The sequence below is a fragment of the Amborella trichopoda genome, chromosome 4 (assembly GCF_054954075.1).
Source record: "Amborella trichopoda isolate Santa Cruz 75 chromosome 4, AtrichopodaSantaCruz75HAP2 v2.0, whole genome shotgun sequence".
NCBI classification, from domain to species: Eukaryota; Viridiplantae; Streptophyta; class Magnoliopsida; order Amborellales; family Amborellaceae; genus Amborella; species Amborella trichopoda.
In genome coordinates, this window is record NC_142339.1 from 42,437,222 (window position 1) to 42,458,218 (window position 20,997).

General features: G+C 32.6%; 1 long non-coding RNA gene and 1 pseudogene across 2 annotated transcripts; one reads left to right on the forward strand and one right to left on the reverse strand.

Moving 5' to 3' along the window:
• Positions 1-9,974: 9,974 nt before the first annotated feature.
• On the reverse strand, positions 9,975-11,290 carry LOC105421609 (putative carboxylesterase 2 pseudogene; annotated as a pseudogene). The gene has a single exon (XR_016053588.1). The product of XR_016053588.1 is annotated as a putative carboxylesterase 2 pseudogene (transcript).
• A 3,655-nt stretch (positions 11,291-14,945) lies between these two features.
• Positions 14,946-16,809, forward strand: LOC148782462 (uncharacterized). Its single transcript, XR_016053174.1, has 2 exons — positions 14,946-16,224; positions 16,355-16,809. It is a non-coding gene; the product is annotated as an uncharacterized LOC148782462 (long non-coding RNA).
• The last annotated feature ends 4,188 nt before the right edge of the window (positions 16,810-20,997 follow it).

Here is a 20,997-nt window from a genome sequence, read left to right on the forward strand (position 1 = left end):
TCCTTTCCTTCTCTCTTCTCTTCTCTTCTTCTGAAAAGGTCTCAAGTCCTCTGCTTCTCTCTTCTCTTCTCTTCTTCTGAAAAGGCCTCCTGTCCTCTGCTTCTCTCTTCTCTTCTCTTCTTCTGAAAAGGCCTCCTGTTCATATGTATCTGCTTCTCTCTTCTCTTCTCTTCTTCTTCTCAAGTCCTCTGCTTCTCTCTTCTCTTCTCTTCTTCTGAAAAGGCCTCTCCTCTCAAGTCCTCTGCTTCTCTCTTCTCTTCTCTTCTTCTGAAAAGGCCTCTCCTCTCAAGTCCTCTGCTTCTCTCTTCTCTTCTCTTCTTCTAAAAAGGCCTAATGTTCATATGTATATGCTTCTCTCTTCTCTTCTCTTCTTCTGTTTCTCTCTGTAATATATCTAGTGTGGATTTCACTCTGGTAACAATTTCTACCTTTCTTATGTATTTATATTTCTTATGTATTTATAGTATGTGTGACTGCAACTTTAACTCCCTTCCGAGATACTGTCTTCAGGAATGGAGGATGTTTTCCAGTTATTGTATATGTACACAGTAAGTATTGTGTAATGAAAGTTTGTGTTTATTTCTTCATGAAAGTTAAGCTTTTCTATTCTTAATGCAAATTAAGCTGGTGTTTAGCATTAAAATTAGAGATACTATTTATACTAGTTGGATTGTATAAGATATATCCATAATTCCCGTTCTTGCTATAGTTGCAATATGTTTATATTATCTAGGATTGTTAAAGATAGTAATTAATTACAATCTGGGTTATTTGCTATAATAAATTTGCTATTTGCTATCATAGATTTGCTATTATAGAATAGATAAACTATTTAAAATAAGTTTTAAATAGGTCGAAATAGGTCCTGAGGTCAAATGGTATAATTATTTTGTTCTATCATATGAGGTAATAGATATATTTTATGGATAAAATCAGGTGAAGCCATTTTATAAGGGGTTGCTTGGGTTTTAGATACTACTTTAATATCAGTTTATCTTTTGAAGATCCTTTTATTTGAAGGCTTTTTTCTGGAGGGTGTATACTTTGAATAGGGTCTCCTTCAATTGTGATAAATGTTTGATACTGTTTTTCTAAAGTATTAATATTGATAAATTTTGGAATTTCAACTCCTTTATTTATTCGCTGAATGAGGGGCTTGCTCCTTATATAGCTGAGAAGAGAATCTTCCTTTTTATCGGACGGCTATCTTTTATGCAGGTGGACGGTTCGATCGTCTGTCGGTGGAGATAGTGGAAGACTGAAGACAGAAGAAGAGTGGCTTTTAAAGATTACATAAAGCTTGATTGGAGACAGCTGGGCAAGATTAGGACTCATCTTGTCATGTTGCATCGGCAACGTCTTGTCGTGTAGCGTCGACAAGATTTGATAGATGTCGGTAGAGGCACCTTTATCAGATCCTTCTTACTTTTCGTACAGTAACTCTTTAAATTTTCTACAGGGGGTAGATTCTTTTGTACAATGCTGAAACTTGATATGACTTTTATAGGTGGCTTCTTTACAGGTGGCTTCTTTACAGCTGTCATATTTTCGGGTCATCCTTGATCTTTCGGGTCAGAAGGGCTTTTGGCTAAAGGCTTCCGGGTCTTCAGTCTCAGTCTGAGAGTCAGAAGCATCTTCTTCAAAAATCTGGAGGAGTTGTTTTTTTAGCTCTTCTCTGGGTGCCTTAGGATTTTTCTTCCTCATTTATCGGATATATTCAGAAAAATGATTTGGATTTTCCGTCGTATATTGCTCAGAAGATGGGGATGGACCTGGAATTCTCTTTAATTTTATTGACTCAGGTTCTAGATTTTTTTGTTTCAAAAACATCCCACCACCTCACAAAAATTCTTTTCCCTAATTTGGGAATGTATTCAAAATTATTATTTGTATTCTCAGAAATTCCATATTCCCATTTCATGATCCATAGAATCTGATAGATTGCCATGAAATATAAATGAAAATCTATGTCAGCATTAATGTTTTCAGCTCCGCTATTATGCTCAGCAAATTTATTCTGGGATATTTCCAGAGATTGAAGTAGTATTTGCGATCTGGATCCCTATATGAGGAACCAATATCGAAACCAGCTCGGGAATAACTCAACAACAGGCATTTTGAATTGAACATACCAAGTATGAGAATTATTCATATTTTGGTAGTAAAATATGTTATGCCAGGCGTCAATGTATTCTGGATATTTATAATATTAATTAGAAAACTCTTGAGCTCGGAACGTTTTTCCATCGAGTAGGGTCAAAACCCCAATTTTCATATGATATTATTCTTTTGATTTGCATTTTTGAATGTGCAATTAATTTTCCATTATCATTGTGATGAAAATGTATCAAAGAGATAGAACTCGTTTCCAACATAATGGCTTCATACCATTCACGGGTTTGTTCCCATTAGAAGAAATCAGGTTATTCATCAGGTAAAAGGTGGATAATCTATTTGGGTCTGTTGTGATATGCTTGTCATCAATGATAATATCGATGATGACAGCAGTTTCCTCAAATTGAGATTTGCCAGAGCTAGATGATTTATTTAGGATAGGAGATGATACATGTATTGGATTCTGACTGGAATATTCTGGGTAATTGAGATATCTAACTAGAGATAAAGGTGGGTAACTGGCTATGGGAGAGCCAGGTGAAGATGAAGATGGAACAATATCCAAAGGAATTTTTCCTTTATTCATAATTGTATTGATATTTATATTGAAAAGTTGCGGAGCTAGTGGTAGCGAGTCAAAGTCAAATTTAGTCTCGAGGTCCCTGCCCCCTCTGCAAAATTCACGAGTGAGAAAATCAGGAAGGGAATTATTTGTACCAGGTAAATGTTCAATAGAAAAATCAAAAGCAGTTAGAATAACTTGCCAACGAGCAAATATTTGTTTAGTGACTAAATTTTTTACATCTTTTAAGAGAATATCTTTAGCAGCTTTACAATCGGTTCGTATCAAAAAAGTAGTATTAAGGACATCGGCTTGGAACTTAGTGACACAATAGACTATTGCAAGGATTTCTTTTTTGATAGTGGAGTAATTTTGTTGAGTGGAGTTCCAAGCTTTAGAGGTATATCTTACTAATTGTTCAGGTTGATTATCAATTTTTTGTTTAAGAATTCCTCCGAGGGCAAATTCAGGTGCATCACATTCAATAATTTTAAAAGCATTTGGATCTGCTATTGCTAAGCAGGGTAATTCTTTAGCTTCATTTTTTAAGATTTTTACTGCCTGAGTATATATATATATATATATATATATATATATATATATATATATATATATATATATATATATATATATATATATATATATATATATATATATATATATATATATATATATATATATATATATATATATGCATATCAAAAAAAAGCTGGGCTGATTTTGTAATAAACAAGTATTTTATAATGCAACAATAAAATAACAATATTAAAAAACTAACCTAGAAAAAATCCTTAATAGAATCTCAAAAATGTACTCACCAAAATAGAATGGCAATAGGTTACATATAAGCTTTCTTCATAAAAATATTATAATTACAAAAAAAAAAAAAAATTATTAAATTTAAAAAATATATTTTCTCTATGAAATTCAGAAAATAAATAAATTAAAAAAATTTAAGGCGAATTTCTAGTGCAAAATTGTATTTCTCTATACCATGTTTCATTACTAAATACAAAATAGTACATGAACGTAAGGTCCAGAAAATTGATCGCAAAATAGTGGTGTAAGATGATCACAAAGAAAAAAAAAACCTTGACTGACTCTACACTAAATAAATCTTTAATATAATGAAATAATAATAATAATAAATAATAACATATAACCTGAAAAGTGTACTTCAAAAAGAAAAAATAAAATAAAAATACTAAATGAACTTTTTACGATGGTGAGGAGATGATACAGCATAGAGGATGGACAGACGTAAGTCAACCTCTCTCTCAACATTTTATAAAAGGTACGGTTTGTATAGAGCCTAGGCTCTAAACAATCAAATTAGAGCCTATTTTCAAATAGAGTCCAAAAATGTGGTTTCAATATTGAAAATGTTTGTGATAGCTTTAAAATATATTTTCATCTTTATTTATAAAGTTTAAAGCTTCAAAAATAGTGTAGATTTGACCATTTTATAAAGGGTGTGGCTTGTATAGAGCCTAGGCGCTAAAGAATCAAATTAGAGCCTATCTTCAAATAGAGTCCATAAATGTGGTTTCAATAATGAAAATATTTTTGATAGCTTTAAAATATATTTTCATCTTTATTTATAAAGTTTAAAGCTTCAAAAATAGTGTAGATCAACATATCTATGAAAAATTGGAAATATTGAAAATTGACAATCCAAAAATGCATTACAAAATATACTATTCCAAAAACTTGAAGTCAATTTTTTTTCTCATGTCCATGCATCTTGATGTCGAGATGTTTAATTTGAAGATATCTAGGCATCAAAACAACCTTTTCTAATGAAATTTTTGTGGTAGGCTCCAATTTGATTGTTTAGAGCCTGAGCTTTATATAAACATTTCCTTGGGAAAAGTATATATAGAGCTGAAGGCTCTAAACAATCAAATTGGAGCCTACTTCAAAAATTTTACTAGAAGAGGTTATTTTGATGCCTAAATATCTTTAAATTGATCATCTCGACGTCAAGATCCACAAACATGAGAAAAAAAAAGAAAAAGATTTCAAGTTTAGGGAATAGTGTCTTTTTTAATGCATTTTTGGACCGTCAATTTTCAAGATTTTCAAGTTTTCATAGATCTATCGATCTACACTATTTTTAAAATTTTAAACTGTATAAATAAAAATGAAAATATATTTTAAAGCTATCACAAATATTTTCAATAGTAAAACTACATTTCTCGATACTATTTGAAAGTGGACTTTAATTTGATTGTTTGGGGCCTAGGCTCTATACAATCGGCATCGTTTATAAATTGAAGGATTTTCATCGGATACTTTTCCTCTCTCCCGCATCTCTCCCTCGTATCCTCTCTCTCCATGGTACATCATTTCTCCACTTTCTTTAGTTTTTTTTGACAAACACATAAGTTCTCCACTTGTCCGTCTCTCTCTGCCTATGTCTTGTATTTCATTTCCTCTCTCCCTCTCTTATGTCTATTTGTATCTATCACACCTACCCTAAAAAATTTAAAATTTTTCACTTGATATCCTAAAATCTCAATCAATTATAAAAAAATTATTGGGATTGTGGTCTTATACACGATCTCAATCAACTATAAAAAAAATTATTAGGATTGCGGTGGTATACAATCTCAATAATTTTTTAAAACTGATAAAGATTTTAGGATAATATATAAAAAGATTTGTACAGATAGGCATGAGAAAAAACGGAGAGAAAGAGAATGGAATACGACATATAGGCTAACAAAAAAGACAGGCAAGTGGAGAAATGATGTGACCATAGAAAGAGAAAGAGAGGATATAAGAAAGAAGGGTGTGGTTTATATAGAACACACGCTCTAAACAATCACATTGGAGCCTACATTCAAATAGTATTGAAAGATATAGTTTCAATATTTTGAAAGTTTTGTGATGATTTTAAATTATTATTATTTTTATTTATAAAATTTTAAGTTTAAAAAATAGTGTAGATCGAACATATCTATGAAAGTTTGAAAATCATAAAAATTGATGGTCGAAAAATTACATTACAAAAAGCTCTGTTTTCAAAATTTGAAATCTATTTTTTTCTCATGTCCATGTATTTTGATATCAAGATGATCAATTTGATGATATTTGAGCAACAAAACAACCCCGTCCTAATAAAAGTTTTGAGGTAGTAAAAGTTTTGAGGTAGGCTTTAATTTGATTGTTGAGCCTAGGCTCTATAAAAACGTCAAATCAATTAATTGTAACTTTTTGATGTCAAATCTAATTGTTTGGATGCGTTTTTTTTTATTATGAATTTTGTCATCCATTAGTCAAAATTAATTATGGCCATATATACCGAAGGTAAACATTCTCGTTATATATTTTACCAAAAATCTTTGACCTTTATCCGATCTCTACTTTTCTTTTTTTTATGAATTATTATAAGATTTTCCTCCCTTATTTTCCTTCTGCATTATCTCTCAACTTTCTTAAAAGGGTGCTGTTAGCATATAAATGCATCCTTAGATGTAGAGTTAAGGTATACCTTCAAATTCTATCATGGTATATAATTTTGATATAAGATGTTTTTGGGATTATCTCAAAATCTATTTTTATATCTAATTATAAAATTTTAAATTTCAAAAATGGTTTAAATCAAGTAGATCTATAAACATATGAAAATCTTGAAAATGAACGGTGTAGGTAATATGCACTATTTCTGAAACTTAAAATCTTTTTATTTTTCATGATCATACATCTCGATGTCAAGATGATCAATCAAAAGGTTTTTCAACCGTAAAACTGCCTTTTTCGATAGATTTTTGAGTTGCATCGGTAGTTCTCCGTTGCATCCTTATGCAAACTTTTTCCTTCCTCAAATTATCGTACATATCTTTTCCTATGCATCTTTTCATCTCCACTCTCCCTCGTGTCTCTCTTTTTTACACGTATCTCTCACACTTATTCTAAAGGAAAATATGACTGTGGCCCATCAAATTAAGCAAACCCTCATTTCATAGCTAATCGAAAATTGTAATTCAAACATTGAAAAACCTTTATATCAATCATCTCGACCTGAACATTATGGCTATGAAAAAAAAAAGTAGAATTTTAAACTGTAAAAATGGTGTATATTATAATAAATAATCTAGACCGTGCATCTTTTCCTAAAAATAAGTGTTCATAGATCCGCAAGGTTTATAACATTTGTTAATTTCAAAATTTATTGTCGGTGTTAGAAATTGATTTTAGAGCCATCTTGAAGATTTCTATTGCCGGAAGTGCGTTTCAGATTAAGATTTGAGGTGAAGCTTTATTTTATTTTCTAGGCCTTATAAAAACTTCGTCCTATTCTAGGATCTCTCCACTATATCCCTATCCGGAAAGGTTTCTATGCTTCCCCTATAGCATAGAAGTTCTATCCTCCTATTACCATCCAACTGTCCAATTTTGATCAAGAGTCGCTCACCGTTTGATCTTAGATCTGATGTCTCAAAGTATTTTATTTTTAGTTTCTTTATACAAATTGTACGAATACGAAATTTGGTATGTGCCATCTTTTCATTGTAGCGTACTTATAAAAAAATAAAATATAATGACCAAAATACCCCTTGAAACTTTTAAAGTTATTTTGGTCATTTTATTATATTGAAAATATATTTTTTATATTTTTCGCTAGTGCGAGTTTAATAAAGGAATAGACATGTAAAATTTAAAAATAAAATAGTAGTTTATAAAAAAAATTTAAAAATAAAATAATTTAAAAACGTGATATTATGATTGAAACAATCTTAACCTTCCATTCAAAATGAAAGGTTCTGTACCTCTCTCCTCCAAAATCTATCCTGGATACCTTTTCCTCTCTCTCCCTCCTACATGTCTATCTTTATCCCTCACCTATCTCTCTCACACACCTATCCGAAAATCTCTCACGTACATCTCTTACACACCTATTCTAAAATCTCTCACCTATTTAAAATATAATATAGTATAGATAAGTCATGCGTATGATTTTTTAGAAGCTATTCTTAGTATTTTAGAGGGATAAAGTTCGTTTTTGTCCCACATTTACAATTAAGAGTGGGAAGTGAAGTTTGTATAGAGTATCTCCATCTTTTTACGTGGACCAAAGAAGGTGAGAGAAGGTTAATGTGTTTGTGTGTGTTGTATAAAAAAATTGTATTGTATTGTATTAAATATATATTTTAAATTTATAATTATATATTTATCAAGTAAAAGGATGCTCTCTTGTTCTAGTCGTTCTTATTTATGTAGCCTTACTCACCCCCTTAGTGCAATGTGAGATTAAAAGTTTTGGTCTCACTATATAATGGAAAAAGTTTATATAGAGCCGACGCTCTCTAAACAATTAAATTTTAGCCCACTTCAAAAATTTTATTGGAAGAGGTTGTTTTGATACTCAAATATCCTCAACTTGATCATCTCATCATCAAGATGCATGAACATGAGAAAAAAAAATTGATTTCATTTTTCAAATAATATATTTTGTAATGCATTTTAAAACCATCAATTTTCATGGTTTTCAAGTTTTCATAGATTTGTTCGAATAACACTATTTTTGAAGCTTTAGATTTTATAATTAATAATAAAAATATAATTTCCATTATTAAAATCAAATTTCTCAATACTATTTGAAGGTACGATTTACTTTGATTGTTTAGAGCTCTATACAAACCGCACTCTTATATAATTACCCCTGTTTTAATTGCGGAACAACTTGTAAGAGTTAGGGAGAAGCGGCTTGGCGTTTGACTAACAATTTGTGGCTCAGGCGAAAATTTTCCATGGCCAGGGTTCACTTGGGGCAACAACCAAGGTACATGCACTTTTTAGACCCCAAAATTTTGAATGGTAACCTACTCAACATAGCTCTAGCCCTAAGAGAGTAAAAAATGACTTCAACCCACACTTGAGGTATACTCAAAACTTATTCCGTTGAGAAATTAATTCATAATAACTTTGGTATGAAAAAATTTCTTTGGGAAGAATTTTTTGAGAGTTTTTTCATGTCAAATAACATATTTGCAGTGTTTTGGAATACGACTCGGGCAAGGTACTCAGACCTTGACCAAGGCGAGTTCAATCCAAATTTAAAAAAAAAAAACAAAAAAAGGTCAAATACATATAATATAACCTGCCTCTTTTTTACATAGGAAAAGTTTATATAAGGTTGCATCCTTAAAATGTAGAATTACAAATGCATCTAAAAAAATCTATCAGAAAGGTTGTTTTAATGTTGGAAAACCCTCTATTTGATCATCTCGACATTAAGATGTATGAATATATATGAAAAAAAAGCTTTTTAGTCTCAAAATAGTACATCTTGCAACACATTATCTAGACCGTCCATATTCAAGATTTTCATATGTTTATAGATCTCATTGATTTTAACCATTTTTAGAGCTTAAAATTTTCTAATTAGATATGAAAATAGATTTTAAGATAATCCTAACATTTTTTTAGAATAAAATTATATCTTATGAGAAAATTTGGAGGTGAACCTTAATTGGATTGTTTAATGTTGCAACCTTATAGAAACCACACACAGTTTACATTAACACTTTAAAAAAAGATGATGATAATGAAGCCGCGTTAAATCGGGATTCAAATCCGGGTTGTGACGTGCAATGTGTGTGATCATTATCCAAAAAGTATTGGTATAACTTTTAACTTGAAACCTACGCAATGATTTATATAATAGTAACGATCCTATGAGACCCTCCCACATCTATGTGTAGGATCTCAAAAGATCGTTATTAAGTTTAGCATGTGATAATTTTTCTTGAGATCTGTCCCAAATTTAATAGTGATCTTTTAAAATTCTACACAAATGCGTGTGGAAAGATCTCAGGTGGCATTTCCCTTTCATATAAACTATACACAAATGCGTCTGGAAAGGTCTTAGGTGGCATTACCCGGCGTGACTCGCCTTGCTCTTAGGAGGAGGCCAAGTTTTGGCCGAGGCTCAAAACATTGCTTAATTGCCATACTATATTTATTTCATGAAAAATCGTAGACCTTCAGAAAGCGTGTTCGCTGACTTCCCCACAAACCGAATGTATTTTGTTTTTTTTTAAGAAATCATTCATACCAACCGAGCTACGAAAAAGATTTCCAAGGTGATGAAATGATCTTCCTGGAAACAAACTCGCCAATGGCCCAGGAAAGGGCTTTCCGACAGGACAAAGGTCTGGCGGTTTTATCTGTGAGGACATTTTTTGTCTCGCCATTTATAATTGCAGTAGGAACTTAAGATGACTGAACATGAAGCGTGATTCATCACAAATTGATGATGGATGCATTACTTTTTCAAATGAATCAGACATCTGGGAATGGAAAGTGTATTCAGAAAATCATAGTGAGCCAGAGGGGTGCATCTCTGCACTGCATCAAATGGTATAATTTACAAAAGAGAGAGAAAAAGAAACAAACTCAGTAGATATCTTATTTAGAGAGAGAAAGAGAGGCAGTAGGCAAACTTGAAAAGAAACAAACCCAGTAGAGAGAGAGAGAGAGCAAGATGGCTCACAACTAGACCTGATTAAGGAACGAGACGACCTGCTCCATGAACACCCTGGCTTTCTCACAGTCCGGCTTAAACAAATGAAACACATGATTCTCCCCTTCAGTCTCCACAAGCTCCACCTTCCCCTCCCACCCGCTCTCCTTTAATGCCTCATAATACTCCTTTCCCTTCTTCTTTATAAAATCCAGCTCTGCAACGCACACCATCACCCTTCGACAACCAAGCTTCGTCAACGGCGTCGCCCCCTCTGCCTCCCAATTGACCCAGTGACTCTGCATAGCACCAACATCTGGGCTAAACAGCTTCCACAACTTCTCCACAAACCCGCTCTGTTCGTTCTCTGTATCACTCAAATTTGGTCCCCAGAAAAATGGATGGACTAATACTACCCCGCGCAATCTTACCTCTGATGATGCGGTCTCACCTGCCCTCATCGCCATCTGATGCACAATATTGCCGCCGGAGCTGTCCCCAGCTAAGAACAAGCGGTCGAGGTCGGCGTGATCCCTCAGCCACTCGTCGGACAGACCAACGGTCCACTTGATAGCTTCCCATGAGTCGTCGTAGGCAGCTGGGAGCTGGTGCTCGGGGGCGAGACGGTAGTTCACCGAGACGATGATCACGCCTGCCTTTGCCGCGAGGGCATCCTGGTAAGGATGGTAGTGAGGCGAGAAGGGGGACTCTATGATGAAACCTCCTCCATGGAAGTAGACAAGGGTGGGGAGTTTTTTGGTGGAGGAAAGGGGGGAGTGAGGGATGTAGAGACGGGCGGAGACATTGGGAGAGATGACGACGTCTTTGGAGGAGACTCCGGCGTCGGAGAGAGGAGATGGCGGCACGATTTGGGTGCCTGTGAGACGCTCGACAGTGCCGTCTTTGTGGATGCGGAGCATTGGAGGGTATCCTTCGAATGGTTGTTCCATGGTTTCCATTGTTAATATGAAAGAGGAAGAGCCAATTCCTATCCTATGGAATTTGCAGAGGTCTCACAAGGGACTTAATAATGGAATTCCACTTAATTGGTCAAAATAAAAGACATCAATTTCCACTTCAATAATGGAATTCAACTTACAGATATTTTCCTGGGTGCTTTTTTCTTTTTGTCTTTGACCTTTTTTGGGTGGCTTGGTGGGGATCATGGGCCCTCCAATTTTACTAATCGTTAGGGTGTTTTTACAAAGCGGCGGCCGGTGGAGGCTTGTCGTCCCTACATGATTACTAAAACAACTAATTGAAAATAAAGAAAATTTCTTATGTCAACTAAAAACAGAAGTAAAATATAAAACTATTGAAAAAAGTTTAGTATTACTTGAAATCATAAATAGAATAAAAAAAATTAAAATGCAAATTGAACAAGAGATCTGTAGTGACATTCCCAATGTTTTCTGGAACAGACGAAAACATATTGTTAATCTCCCTTATGAAAAAGGATTTAACGAAGAACATATACCCACCAAAACAAGACCTATCCAAATAAAGTCTACATTATTAGAATTTTGTAAAAAAGAAATAGCAGAATTATTAAAAAAGAATTTAATTAGAAAAAGCTCTTCTCCTTGGAGTTGTGCTGCTTTTTATGTTGAAAATAATGCTGAAAAGGAGAGAAGTGTCCCAAGATTAGTAATCAATTATAAACCTTTGAATAAAGCCTTAAAATGGATAAGATATCCTCTACCTAATAAAAAAGATTTGTTAGATCGACTAATTAACGCTTGCATCTTTTCTAAATTCGATCTCAAATCAGGATATTGGCAAATACAAATAAATGAAAAAGATAGGTATAAAACAACCTTTAATGTCCCCTTTAGACAGTATGAATAGAATGTAATGCCATTTGGCTTAAAAAATGCTCTTTTAGAATTTAAAATTATGAACGAAGTATTTAATCCTTATACGAAATTTATGATAGTTTACATTTATGATGTTTTAATTTTCTCAAAAAATATCCAACAACATTTTAAACATATAAATGCCTTCATTAATGCTGTAAAAAATGCTGGCCTTGTTGTCTCAGCAAAAAAGATAAATCTGTATCAAACGAAAATCAGATTTTTAGAACATAATATATATCAAGGTACTATTATTCCAACAGATAGAGCTATTGAATTTGCAACTAAATTTTCGGACATAATCCTTAATAAAACTGAATTACAACGATTCTTAAGATGCCTTAATTATATAGCAAATTTTTATAAAGATCTAGCTATTACAGCAAAACCTCTTTATGATCGCTTAAAGAAAAACCCACCAAAATGGACCCATATACATACTCAGGCAGTAAAAATCTTTAAAAATAAAGCTAAAGAATTACCCTGCTTAGCAATAGCATATCTAAATGCCTTTAAAATTATTGAATGTGATGCATCTGAATTTGACCTTTGAGGAATTCTTAAACAAAAAATTGATAATCAATCTGAACAATTGGTAAGATATACATCTAAAACATGGAACTCCACTCAAAAAAATTATTCCACTATCAAAAAAAAAATCCTTGCAATAGTCCATTGTGTCACCAAATTTCAAGCTAATGTCCTTAATACTACTTTTTTTATACGAACCGATTGTAAAGCTGCTAAAGATATTCTCTTAAAAGATGTAAAAATTTTAGTAGCTAAACAAATATTTGCTCGTTGGCAAGTTATTCTATCAGCTTTTGATTTCTCTATTGAACATTTACCTGGTACAAAGAATTCCCTTCCTGATTTTTCTCACTCGTGAATTTTTGCAGGGGGCAGGGACCTCGAGACTAAATTTGACTTTGACTCGCTACCACTAGCTTTGCAACTTTTCAATATAAATATCAATACAAATATGAATAAAGGAAAACTTCCTATGGATATTGTTCCATCTTCATCTTCACCTGGCTCTCCCATAGCCAGTTACCCACCTTTATCTCCAATTAGGTATCTCAATTACCCAGAATATTCCAGTCCGAATCCAATACATGTATCATCTCTTATCCCAAATAAATCATCTAGCTCTGGTAAATCTCAATTTGAGGAAACTGCTGTCATCATCGATATTATCATTGATGACAAGCATATCACAACAAACCCAAATAGGTTAGCCACCCTTTACCTGATAAATAACCTGATTTCTTCTAATGGGAACAAAACCCGTGAATGGTATGAAGTCATTTTGTTGGAAACAGGTTCTATCTCTTTGATACATTTTCATCACAATAATAATACAAAATTAATTTCATATTAAAAAATACAAATCAAAATAATATTACCATATGAAGATTGGAGTTTTGACCCTCTCGAGGAAAAAAGTTCCAGGCTCAAGAGTTTTCTAACAAATATTATAAATATTCGGAATACATTGACGCTTGACATAAAATATTTTACTACCAAAATATGAATAATTCCCATACTTGGTATGTTCAATCCAAAATGCTTGTTGTTGAGTTATTCTCGAGCTGGTTTCAATATTGGTTCCTCATATGGGGATCCGGATGGCAAATACTACCACAATCTCTGCAAATATCTCAGAATAAATTTGCTGAGCATAATAGCAGAGATGAAAATAGTAATGCTAACACAGATTTTCATTTATATTTCATGGCAATCTATCAGATTCCATGGATCATGAAATGGGAATCTGGAATTTCTGATAATACAAATAATAATTTTGAATACATTCCCAAATTAGGGAAAAGAATTTTTGTGAAGTGGTGGGATGTTTTTGAAACAAAAAATCTGAAACTTGAGTTAATAAAATTAAAGATAATTCCAGGTCCATCCCCATCTTTTGAGCAATATACGACTTAAAATCCAAATCATTTTGCTGAATATATCAGACAAATGAGGAAGAAAAATCCTAAGGCAACTAGAGAAGAGCTAGAAAAACAACTCCTCCAGATTTTTGAAGAAGATGCTTTTGACTCTTTGACTGAGAGTGAAGGCCCGGAAGGCTTTAGCCAAAAGCCCTTATGACTCGAAGGATCAAGGATGACTCGAAAATATCACAGCTGTAAAGAAGCCACCTGTAAAAATCATATCAAGTTTCAGCATTGTTACCTGTACAAAAGTTAAAAGAGTTACTGTACGAAAAGTCTCTTCTCTTCTCTTCTGTTCTCTACTTTTCTCTTAGGCCTCCAGGCCTCTTATTCATATGTATATTTCTCTTGCCTCCTCTCTTAGGCCTCCTGTTCTTATATATATCTTCTCTTAGGCCTCTTGTTCATATGTATATTTCTCTTGCCTCCTCCTCTCTTAGGCCTTCTGTTCATATGTATATCTTCTCTTAGACCTCCTGTTCATATGTATATTTCTCTTGCCTCCTCTCTTAGGCCTCCTGTTCATATATATATTTCTCTTAGGCCTCTTCTATATATATTTCTCTTGCCACCTGTTCATATGTATATTTCTTCTCTTGCCTTCTGTTCATATGTATATTTCTCTTAGGCCTCCTGCCTCCTGTTCATATATATATTTCTCTTAGGCCTCTTCTCTTAGGCCTTCTGTTCATATGTATATTTCTCTTAGGCCTCATGTTTCTCTTAGGCCTCCTGTTTCTTCTCTTAGGCCTCCTTAAGCCTCCTTTTCATATGTATATTTCTCTTTGGCCTCCTGTTTCTCTTAGCCCTCCTGTTTCTTCTCTTAGGCCTCCTTTTCATATGTATAGGCCTCCTTCTCTTAGGCCTCCTATTCATATGTATATTTTTTCTCTTAGGCCTCCTGTTTCTTCTCTTAAGCCTCCTGTTTATATGTATATTTCTCTTAGGCCTCCTGTTCATATGTATATTTCCGGTGTGGATCTTATCTTAGGCCTCCTGTTCATATGTATATTTTTCTTAGGCCTCGTGTTTCTTCTCTTAAGCCTCCTGTTCATATGTATATTTCTCTTAGGCCTCCTGTTCATATGTATATTTCCGGTGTGGATCTTTTCGAGTCATCTGCTATATTTTGCCTCCTGTTCATATGTATATTTCCGATGTGGATCTTCTCGAGTCCTCTTCTCTTAGGCCTCCTGTTCATTTGTATATTTCCGGTGTGGATCTTCTCGAGTCCTCTGCTATATTTCAAGTGTGGATCTTCTCGAGTCCTCTGCTATATTTCCGGTGTGGATTTCTCTATGTAATATATCTAGTGTGGATTTCACTCTGGTAACAATTTCTACCTTTCTTATGTATTTATCGTATGTGTGACTGCAACTTTAACTCCCTTCCGAGATACTGTCCTCAGGAATGGAGGATGTTTTCCAGTTATTGTATATGTACACAGTAAGTATTGTGTAATGAAAGTTTGTGTTTATTTCTTCATGAAAGTTAAGCTTTTCTATTCTTAATGCAAACTAAGCTAGTATTTAGCATTAAAATTAGAGATACTATTTATACTAGTTGGATTGTATTAGATATATCCATAATTCCTGTTCTTGCTATAGTTGGAATATGTTTATATTATCTAGGATTGTTAAATATAGTAATTGATTACAATCTGGGTTATTTGTTATTATAAATTTGCTATGTGCTATCATAGATTTGCTATTATAGAATAAATAAACTGTTTAAAATAAATTTTAAATAGGTCGAAAATAGGTCCTGAGGTCAAATGGTATAATTATTTTATTCTATCATATGAGGTAATAGATCTATTTTATGGATAAATCAGATGAAGCCATTTTATAAGGGGTTGCATGGGTTTCAGATACTACTTTAGTATCAGTTTTATCTTTTGAAGATCCTTTTATTTGAAGGCTTTTTTCTAGATGGTGTATACTTTGAATAGGGTCCCCTTCAATTGTGGTAAATGTTTGATACTATTTTTTTAAAGTATTAATATTTGATAAATTTTGGAATTTCAACTCCTTTATTTATTCGCTGAATGAGGGGCTTGCTCCTGATATAGCTGAGAAGAGAATCTTCCTTTTTATCGGACGGCTATCTTTTATACAGGTGGACGGTTCGATCGTCTGACGGTGGAGATAGTGGAAGACCGAAGATAGAAGAAGAGTGGCTTTTAAAGATTCCATAGAGCTGGATTGGAGACAGCTGGGCAAGATTAGGACTCATCTTGTCGTGTAGCGTCGGCGAGATTTGATAGATGTCGGTAGAGGCACCTTTATCAGATTCTTCTTACTTTTCGTGCAGTAACTCTTTTAACTTTTGTACAGGTGGTAGATTCTTTGTACAATGCTGAAACTTGATATGACTTTTACGGATGGCTTCTTTACAGGTGGCTTCTTTACAGCTGTGACATTTTCGGGTCATCCTTGATCCTTCGTGTCAAAAGGAGCTTTTGGCTAAAGGCTTCCGGGTTTTCACTCTCAGTCTGAGAGTCAGAAGCATCTTCTTAAAAAATCTGGAGGAGTTGTTTTTCTAGCTCTTCTCTGGTTGCCTTAGGATTTTTCTTCCTCATTTGTCCGATATATTCAGCAAAATGATTTCGATTTTCAGTCGTATATTGCTCAGAAGGTGGGGATGGACCTGGAATTCTCTTTAATTTTATTGACTCAGGTTCCAGATTTTTTTGTTTCAAAAACATCCCACCACTTCACAAAAATTCATTTCCCTAATTTGGGATTGTATTCAAAATTATTATTTGTATTCTCAGAAATTCCATATTCCCATTTCATGATCCATGGAATCTGATAGATTGCCATGAAATATAAATGAAAATCTGTGTTAGCATTACTGTTTTCATCTCTGCTCTTATGGTCAGCAAATTTATTCTGGGATATTTCCAGAGATTGTGGTAGTATTTGTGATCCGGATCCCCATATGAGGAACCAATATCGAAACCAGCTCGAGAATAACTCAACAACAGGCATTTTGAATTGAACATACCAAGTATGGGAATTATTTATATTTTGGTAGTAAAATATTTTATGCCAAGCGTCAATGTATTCCGAATATTTATAATATTTATTAGAAAACTCTTGAGCCTGGAACTTTTTTCCCCGAGTAAGGTCAAAACCCCAATCTTCATATCATAATATTCTTTTGATTTGCATTTTTTAATATGCAATTAATTTTGTATTATTATTGTGATGAAAATCTATCAAAGAGATAGAACCCGTTTCCAACAAAATGGATTCATACCATTCACGGGTTTTGTTCCCATTAGAAGAAATCAAGATATTCATCCGGTAAAGGGTGGCTAATCTATTTGGGTCTGTTGTGATATGCTTGTCATCAATAATAATATCGACGATGAAAGCAGTTTCCTCAAATTGAGATTTGCAGAGCTAGATGATTTATTTGGGATAGGAAATGATACATGTATTGGATTCTAATTGGAATATTCTGGGTAATTGAGATATCTAACTGGAGATAAAGGTGGGTAACTGGCTATGGAAGAGCCAGGTGAAGATGAAGATGAAACAATATCCATAAGAATTTTTCCCTTATTCATATTTGTATTGATATTTTTATTGAAAAGTTGCAGAACTAGTGGTAGCGAGTCAAAGTCAAATTTAGTCTCGAGGTCCCTGCCCCATTGCAAAAATTCACGAGTGAGAAAATCAAGAAAGGAATTATTTGTATCAGGTAAATGTTCAATAGAGAAATCAAAAGCAAATAGAATAGCTTGCCAACGAGCAAAAATTTGTTTAGCGACTAAATTTTTTACATATTTTAAGAGAATATCTTTAGCAGCTTTACAATCGGTTCGTATAAAAAAAGTAGTATTAAGGACATCGGCTTGGAATTTAGTGACACAATGGAATATTGCAAGGATTTCTTTTTTTATAGTGGAGTAATTTTGTTGTGTGGAATTTCAAGCTTTAGAGGTATATCTTACTAATTGTTCAAGTTGATTATCAATTTTTTGTTTAAGAATTCCTCCAAGGCCAAATTCAGATGCATCACATTCAATAATTTTAAAGGCATTTGGATCTGCTATTGCTAAGCAGGGTAATTCTTTAGCTTCATTTTTTAAGATTTTTACTGCCTGAGTATATATATATATATATATATATATATAAAGCATATCAAAAAAAAAGCTGGGCTGATTTTGTAATAAACAAGTATTTTATAATGCGACAATAAAATAACAATATTAAAAAACTAACCTAGAAAAAATCCTTAATAGAATCTCAAAAATGTACTCACCAAAATAGAATGGCAATAGGTTACATATAAGCTTTCTTCATAAATTTATTGTAAGTACAAAAAATGAAATAAATTATTAAATTTAAAAAATATATTTTCTCTATGAAATTCAGAAAATAAATAAATTAAAAAAATTTAAGGCGAAATTCTAGTGCAAAATTGTATTTCTCTATACCATGTTTCATTACTAAATACAAAATAGTACATGAACATAAGGTCCAGAAATTGATCGCAAAATAGTGGTGTAAGATGATCACACAAAAAAAAAAAAAAACCTTGACAGACTCTACACTAAATAAATCTTTAATATAATGAAAAATAATAATAAATAATAATATGTAACTTGAAAAGTGTACTTCAAAAAGAAAAAATAAAATAAAAATACTAAATGAACTTTTTACGATGGTGAGGAGATGACACAGAATAGAGGATGGAGAGACGGAACTCAACCTCTCTCTCAACATTTTATAAAGGGTACGGTTTGTTTAGAGCCTAGGCTCTAAACAATCAAATTAGAGCCTATCTTCAAATAGAGTCCAGAAATGTGGTTTCAATTCTTTATTTATAAAGTTTAAATTTTCAAAAATAATGTAGATCTGACCATTTTATAAAGGGTGTGGTTTGTATAGAGCCTAGGCTGTAAACAATCTAATTAGTGCCTATCTTCAAATAGGGTCCAAAAATGTGGTTTCAATACTGGAAATATTTTTGATAGCTTTAAAATATATTTTTATCTTTATTTATAAAGTTTAAAGCTTCAAAAATAGTGTAGATCAACATATCTATGAAAACTTGAAAATATTGAAAATTGACAGTCCAAAAATGTATTACAAAATACACTATTCTCAAAACTTGAAATCCATTTTTTTCTCATGTCCATGCATCTTGATGTCAAGATGTTTAATTTGAAGATATTTAGGCATCAAAACAACCTCTTCTAATGAAATTTTTATGGTAGGCTCCAATTTGATTGTTTAGAGCCCGAGCTCTATATAAACTTTTCCATGAGAAAAGTATGTATAGAGTCGAATGCTCTAAACAATCAAATTTGAGCCTACCTCAAAAATTTTACTAAAAGAGGTTGTTTTGATGCCCAAATATCTTTCAATTGATCATCTCGACATCAAGATCTATGAACATGAGAAAAAAAAAAAAAAAGATTTCAAGTTTTGGGAATAGTCTCTCTTGTAACGCATTTTTGGACCGTCAATTTTCAAGACTTTCAAGTTTTCATAGATCTATTGATTTAAACTATTTTTGAAATTTTAAATTTTATAAATAAAAATGAAAATATATTTTAAAGCTATCACAAATATTTTCAATGTTGAAACTACATTTGTCGATACTATTTGAAAGTGGACTTTAATTTGATTGTTTGGAGCGTAGGCTCTATACAATCCGCATCGTTTATAAATTGAAGGATTTTCATCGGATACTTTTCCTCTCTCCCGCATCTCTCTCTCGTATCCTCTTTCTCCATGGTACATCATTTCTCCCCTTTCTTCAGTTTTTTTGACAAACACATAAGTTCTCCACTTGTCCGTCTCTCTCTGCCTATGTCTTGTATTTCATTTCCTCTCACCCTCTCTCATGTCTATTTGTATCTCTCACACCTATCCTAAAAAATTTAAAATTTTTCACTTGATATCCTAAATTTTCTATCAATTATAAAAAAATTATAGGGATTTTGGTCTTATGCACAATCTCTATCAAGTATACAAAAATTATTGGGATTGCGGTGGTAGTCAATCTCAATATTTTTTTATAATTGATAAAAAATTTAAGATAATATATAAAAAGAATTGACCTTAAGATAATATATAAAAAGAATTGTACATATAGACATGAGAAAAAAAGACAGAAAGAGAAAGGAATACGACATATAGGCAAAGAAAAAGACAGACAAATGGAGAAATGATGTGACCATAGAGAGAGAAAGAGAGGATATAAGAAAGAAGGGTGTGGTTTATATAGAACACACGCTTTAAAACAATCAAATTGGAGTCCACATTCAAATAGTGTTGAGAAATATAGTTTCAATACGTCGAAAGTTTTGTGATGACCTTAAATTATATATTTTTTATTTATAAAATTTAAAGCTTAAAAAATAGTGTAGATGGAACAGATCTATGAAAGTTTGAAAATCTTGAAAATTGATGGTCCAAAAATTGCATTACAAGATGTACTATTTCCAAAACTTAAAATCTATTTTTTTTCTCATGTCCAAGCATTTTGATGTCAAGATGATCAAGTTGATGATATTTGAGCGTCAAAACAACCCCCGCCTAGTAAAAGTTTTGAGGTAGGCTCTAATTTGATTGTTGAGCCTAGGCTCTACAAAAAGGTCACCACAATTACTTGTAACTTTTTGATGTCAAATCTAATAGCGTGTATGCGTTTTTTTTTGTGTTATGAGTTTTGTCCTCTAATAGTCACAATTAATTATGGCCAGATATACCAAAGGTAAACATTCTCATTATATATTTTATCAAAAAAATTTCACTTTTATCCAATTTTTACTCTTTCTTTTTTATTAATTATTTTAAGATTTTCCTCCCTTATTTTCCTTCGGCATTATCTCTGAACTTTCCTAAAAGCGTGCAGTTGACATATGGATGCATCCGTTGCTGTAGAGGTGAGGTGCACCTTCAAATTCTATCATGCTATATAATTTTGTTGTAAGATGTTTTTGGGATTATTTCAAAATCTATTTTTATATCTAATTATAAAATTTTTAATTTTAAAAATGGTTTAAATCAAGTAGAT